Source organism: Malurus melanocephalus, unplaced genomic scaffold (assembly GCF_030028575.1).
Source record: "Malurus melanocephalus ecotype Western Australia unplaced genomic scaffold, MMel_1.1 scaffold_52, whole genome shotgun sequence".
Lineage (NCBI taxonomy): Eukaryota > Metazoa > Chordata > Aves > Passeriformes > Maluridae > Malurus > Malurus melanocephalus.
In genome coordinates, this window is record NW_026623284.1 from 1,968,412 (window position 1) to 1,974,411 (window position 6,000).

A 6,000-nucleotide genomic window follows, 5' to 3' on the forward strand; every position below is an offset into this window, starting at 1 on the left:
CTAGAACAGTCCTGCCCTTTTCCTTCTCTTCTGACTTTCCTTCCTGGGAAGAATCAGCTGGTTAGTGGGACAATGGGGAAAAAAGAAGTCATAAATGGGAGCCRTTACATTGGATCCAGAAAGAAAGGATGATCCTTCCCAAAGGGGATGAGAAAGGACATCACCATTGCAGACCCACCACTCTGTGCTGTTTTCTCTGCATCCCCCAAAATGTATCTTTCACTACCCAAAATATTAGTCATGAAAGTGTTACAATTTAAGGCTTTTTGGAAGAAAGCACTGCTAGGTCTTTCCAGCAGAGATAAAGGATTTTAGTATTAATGTTCAATCACTAGTCTTAAAATAAGCAATTAGAAACGAGTCTTCTAGATCACTGACAGACATRACTTTATATCATTCTTAAAAGAATGATGTGCATAATTCTTACATTCTGCTCTAATTCACTTTTTCTGGTTCCTACAGTCTCTTAAGGAGGTGGGAATTTGACTGGTGCACATTGTTGAAGCTCATACCTTTCAAAGATTATTTCTTTGAAAGAAACTTTCTGAATCTGAAAGCACCATGGAGGGGTCCCCATGCTCTTCATGTTCTCAGAGCTTTTGTAGAGCCCGAGTTGGGCAGAAATGAGGGTGGCGTCAGGCACAGGACTGGATTCTGAATGAACTGAGTGGCACTGGAGATTATGAACACATGGATCTGCATAGGGTTTTGCTTGCTCAAATCAGCATTCACAGCCTGAAATCTTACTGAGCAGGAATGAAAACAAACAGCTCTCCAACACTGTAGGTATCACGCCAATTTCCATGCATTAAAAAAACTCAAAACAACAAAAAACCCAACCAGAATTGATCACCACATACTATAAAATACTGTTTTCTTGGAAGGAGAGACCTGTGTGTTGCTTATAACAGTTCCTTTTCTTCCTTTTTACCTTGTTTTTTTTTGTTTTTTTTTTTTTTTTTTTTTTTTTTTTTTTTTTTTGCCATTTTCACAGCCCCAGTAATCACAGTATTGGCTATCTCACGCTCATCAGTGTGAGTGTGCAAAGCTCGTCTGTGAGGAGCCACTTTAAAGATAGCAGCTGAAAAAGCAGGGATTCCTCTACACTACAAAAAATAGGTATTTAGTGGAAAAGAAGACTCTCTTCCCCCATGAAGACAGCTCTGGAGGGAAACCTTTCTTTTTGATTTAGGATGGGATGATTTTTACTCAGAACCCCATTGCTGGCTGACCAGCCCAGCATCACCCACGAGGTCTGGATAAATCAGGACAAGASCAGCCTGGTCCCTAAGCCCCAAGCCAGTGTCCCCTGTGGAGCAGCCTTTCTCCTGAATGTGCATTTATTCACATACCAGCACTGCACAGCTAAGCACCTTTGTAAAAACTTGTTCAATTTGTTAAATTATTTACCTGCTGATGGCTTTATTTTGGCAGGTGGGTGACTGAGGGCAGGAGGGCTCAGGGAAACCAAGCCAGGGTTTCTGCCAGGRTAAGTCAGCCCACCCTGCAGATGACTAAGTGGCACAGAGGCTGGCTGTCACCCTGTGACGTGTCACTCTTTAACAAGGTGTGACATGGACTCACCTCCCCTGTACAAACCCAGCGGCTGGGGAGGAAGGAAGGGTTTAATAAACACTTCTGCCTTGTAGTGGTGAGTGCCCTGTGAGAACATCACAGCAGACAGCCAGACTGGGGTCAGGTCTGATGTCTTAGGCCCTGGAGACACCAGGGAGGTAAAAATCACCAGCAAARCCTTTGCTTCCCTCTCAGAGGAAGCAGAGCTGAACCTGTGACCTGAGAGTGCCTAAGTTATTTTAGAGTGAGCAGKGCCATAGGTTTGACATGTTCCTTTCACTTCAAGGAAGTGCATCCATCCTGCTCACCTAAAGCTCAAGCTGAAGATGAAAATCTGGGTTTGACTTTAAAACCATCTCCAGCTCACCCATTTTCTGCCTTCCTTGTTTCTTACYAGCCTGATTTACATCGTGTGCTCTGAAGCTGCATTAAAATGGACTTCCAATCCTCTTCTTTTTATTCACTCTTCCCAGTAACTTAATGTTGTCTAAATAATGATAAAGGGCTGAGGATTTGTCTAACAGCAGTAAGCAAATGTGCACCATAGTTWTATACTATARCCATACAATTAAGTYATCTTAAAATTGTAAAATAACTGTCACTACAAAAAAATCATGATAGGAATAGCACTTAGGCACATATTTCCATCTTTGGTAGAAAGTTAGGGCAGAAAACAGCCTTAACCTCACAAAGCCTTKGAGCTTCCTATCCAGAAAGGCTGAAGGTGTAAGAAAAACAGCTCAATGAGAGTATCCTCAGAGACAGAAACCAAAATCCATGCACTCACAAACTAGGGGAAGCTCATTCATTTGTAAAATTGATCTACAAAATGAATGTAGATATTGAAATTAAAATTGATCAAATACAGGATACCCAGCACCCTTCCTTGCTAATTTCACCCACAATAAGTTAAAAGTCAGATCTTATCAAGGTTTTCAAACTCTACTGGTTGGTGCAGGTGCATGATTCCTCCCTCACCCTGGATTTATTTCCAAAACTGCCCTTTCTTTCAAGGCAGAAGGTTTTTGGTCCAAATCCTGCCAGACCAGACTTTGGATCTGAGTGGGTTTCCATTTTCTTCTGAGTGCCACAAATGTCACCCTGAAACACAYCACAGGTGGTGGTGTCCCCCTGACACAGATTTACACAACATTAGATATCTCTGCAGAGGATTAGGGCATGGAGCTGTGTGATATTTGGCAATGATTTACAAGGCTGGAGTCAGAGCAGAGTTTGAGACAACTTGTTTAAATGCTTGGATGTTGGTTTTGAAGGTATCCCTGTCAAATTTTATTTAGAGGAGAATTACTAACGCAGGGACTTGGTCATTCGGACTTGATTAAAAGTGACCCAGAAGGTTATTTTTAGGAAAAAAATCAAGCMGTTTTCAAAATTGGTGCTGACTGCCCCACATAATCACACCAAAAGGTGAAGTCAGCTATTTCTGATATTTTTTTTTTTACTGTTGCAAGGCTATGCAGCCCAGAGCTGCTCTAAAAGTTCTGCTTTGTGCTCTGCTCAGAATCAAAAATGTGCTGGCACCCAGAAAAAACACCTCTAGGGTCAATGTAACCTCCAGATTCAAAATAAAGCACACACACATTTCTAATCTTTTCAGTGCCTGTTTGCAAATGGTTTTGTAAGTTTTTCATAAAAAAACCTATCCCTGAAGTCCAGGCAGCACTGTAGCACTATGGAGAGCAAGTGAATCCCAAGGAATCACTATTGCATRGAACCATTTCCCATAAAACACCCAAATTGCTGAAACCTTGAGCTTTCACCTCAACCTTGAGCTTTCACTTTTTACATTGCAGATTACAGATAAGCTGTGGAATCCCTCATCCCCCTGTGCACTTCTCCTGAGCCAAGCAGATTKATCACAGCTCTCATTTGCTCTGCAAACAGCATTTCCCGTGAAGGTTTTTCCAGAACTTGCTAGATCTTTCTAAGAACCTGTCATGGCTCTTCATTTAAACCTCACCCATACCTTAATCAAGGAATACTTTCCCCATGTCAGACACAGACTTTTCCTTCTTCCCCTTGACTTACTGCTTATTTGGTGTCCCTGAAGTCCCCAGAACAATGCTGTCACTGGAATTTTCTCTCTCACCTGAAGCCCAATGCACAATCTGGCCAGGAATGAAGGTCCCTAAGGTGGGGAGAGGTGTTCACAAACCAGTGTGAGCAATCCTGTCCCCAGATCTCAGCCTGTGACACAGGAGCCTCACTAATCTCATGGACTAGGATCTCAACCATGTGGCAACCCTTCCCTTTTGCATTCCCTGGATCATCTCAGCACAGCCCAACAAGAGCCTGGTCTCAGTGCTATCAGACACTTCCCAAAATTTATTCCACCCCAAGACAGTGGAAACCCTGAAGGAGTCAGCTTTTACTGCCCAGACCCATGGCAGAGCTCCCCAGCAAAACTCAGGCTCCTGGCAAAGTATTTTAAATCCTACCTCAACAATTCATCTTCTTGCTGTTGTAGATGGGCTGAGAGTGTGGAGCTCTGTCTGACATTGGCATTTAGGGAAGATTTTTGCCCCTATTTCTCACTTTCTTTGCCTAGAGACAGTTTTATCTATGTATCTATAAGTATTATGTGTTTATAAATATAGACCAGGATTTCTATATTCCCACACATTTCCATAATCCCTCATATTCCTATATCCCCACATATTTCTATATTCCCATATATATCTATACTCCCACATATATCTACACACAAGTTTATCTGTATAGATTTTACAATAATTTGCCTGACAGATGCCTGGAGCTGGGTGAAGGGAGAGATAAATGAACCCTACAGCTTTTATGGTTGCTGTTTTCAGTCTCATAAGCAAGGGAAAAATTAGGGCTTTTAATTCCTGTGCACTGGGCACCAGAAATACCAGCCATGGGGGTTAACAGGCCGGTGGCTGGTGTTTTGAAAGCCAGTCTCCTGAGATCTGTGTGTCTTGGTGACATTACCTTGGGTCTGGAGTGTCCCACTGCATGACATTCATATGCATTTCCAGGGCAAAATCAGGAAGAATCAATGAATTTAGAGAATTAGAACACAGGAAAGGATCCCTGAAGCAAGGCAAGCCTCACTGATAACTGCATAAATAATATAAATACATATATAACCTTAATGAGAGTAATTTCTGAATGTTTTAATAATTTTGACAATCCACTTCAAATTCTTGTCCAGGAATCAGAACAATTTTTTTAGTAATTCCATTACCCTGTCAGAATTTCACTATTTTACAGAAATACTCTCATTCTTAAGATAAGAAATATTGCTTTTGTACATGCCCAGGTGGTACCCAGAGTAGTGTTAAATTCCCAGTGCGCTCACCCTGGTCTCACAGTCATTCACCAGTTACAGATATGCAGAATTTTCTGATGATTAAAATTATTCACCACGAACACACAGAGACTAAATTCTACAATAATTTTATGTGTCTTAATTATCTGGCAGTGACTTAAGCAATCAGTGTTGTAAACCAATGTAAACTCAGTAAAGCCACCAGAACAGAATGTTAAGGCTGCAGAAAAACAATTATGAAGTAGGGAGTGCGATAATGCAGCACAGAGAGGGAAAAAAAGTCTTTAATCAGAAGATCATAGGTTTGTTGGGTTTTTTTTTTTTTTTTCCCAAGGACTGATTGCATTTAGAGCAGCTGTGGGTTCCTCCCTACATGCACTCATTTTAATATCATATCAGCAGCCTCCACAGGCACCCAAGCCATGGGGGGTTACGGGGAGTCAAGGGCACAGAGTTAGGAGCAGTGCTTCACCCAGGGCTGGGGGAGGTTCCTGTAGTGACAGCAAACTGAAATAAACTGTTTGAGTTGGAAAAAAGGCTGCTTCTCTCTTTTTTTCCATTTCTAAAAGCAAATAATTTCAGATGATCTGGGAGCATCCACTGGACCGGGYTGGAAGCAGGCAGACCTGAGCAGCCTCATTCCAAGGCAGGCACTACCAGCATAGACTGCAGGTTTKAATTAACCCCTCACCAGCACTGAGATGAATTAACAGCAGAGCCCTGAAAACAAGGAGTTCTGCCTCAGCAACAGCAAAAATCCTCCTTTGGGTAATCATATAAATCCTAAACCCAGGCAGGATCTCTACTAAATGCCTGCTGCAGCACACATCTGAGAGCAATGCCCAGAGAGTGTCTCAAGGAGAAGGGGAGACCTTTTTCCGGGCATGGGCAACAGCATATGCTCTGTGCAGCCAGGGATTTCATCAAATTAACCTGCTTGTTCAAATTAGAGGGGAGGGAACAGCAGGGGAAAAAAAACCAGGCATCTGAATAGAAGCACAGCAGCTGAGTTGAAAGCTCTGGCCACTTATTTAAATAAGCAGTTCCAGCTAATGCAGGCCCCTGGTGCTCTCAAATAGCTTTTTGTGTGCCCCAGAAACACCTGTCTCTCCCTC

General features: G+C 42.4%; 1 protein-coding gene across 1 annotated transcript in view; it reads right to left on the reverse strand.

The window, feature by feature from the left end:
* The window catches only part of LOC130573159 (sodium channel protein type 5 subunit alpha-like), a 213,436-nt gene that overhangs the window by 22,899 nt on the left and 184,537 nt on the right, over positions 1-6,000 (reverse strand). The gene's annotated exons all lie outside the window — the stretch shown is intronic.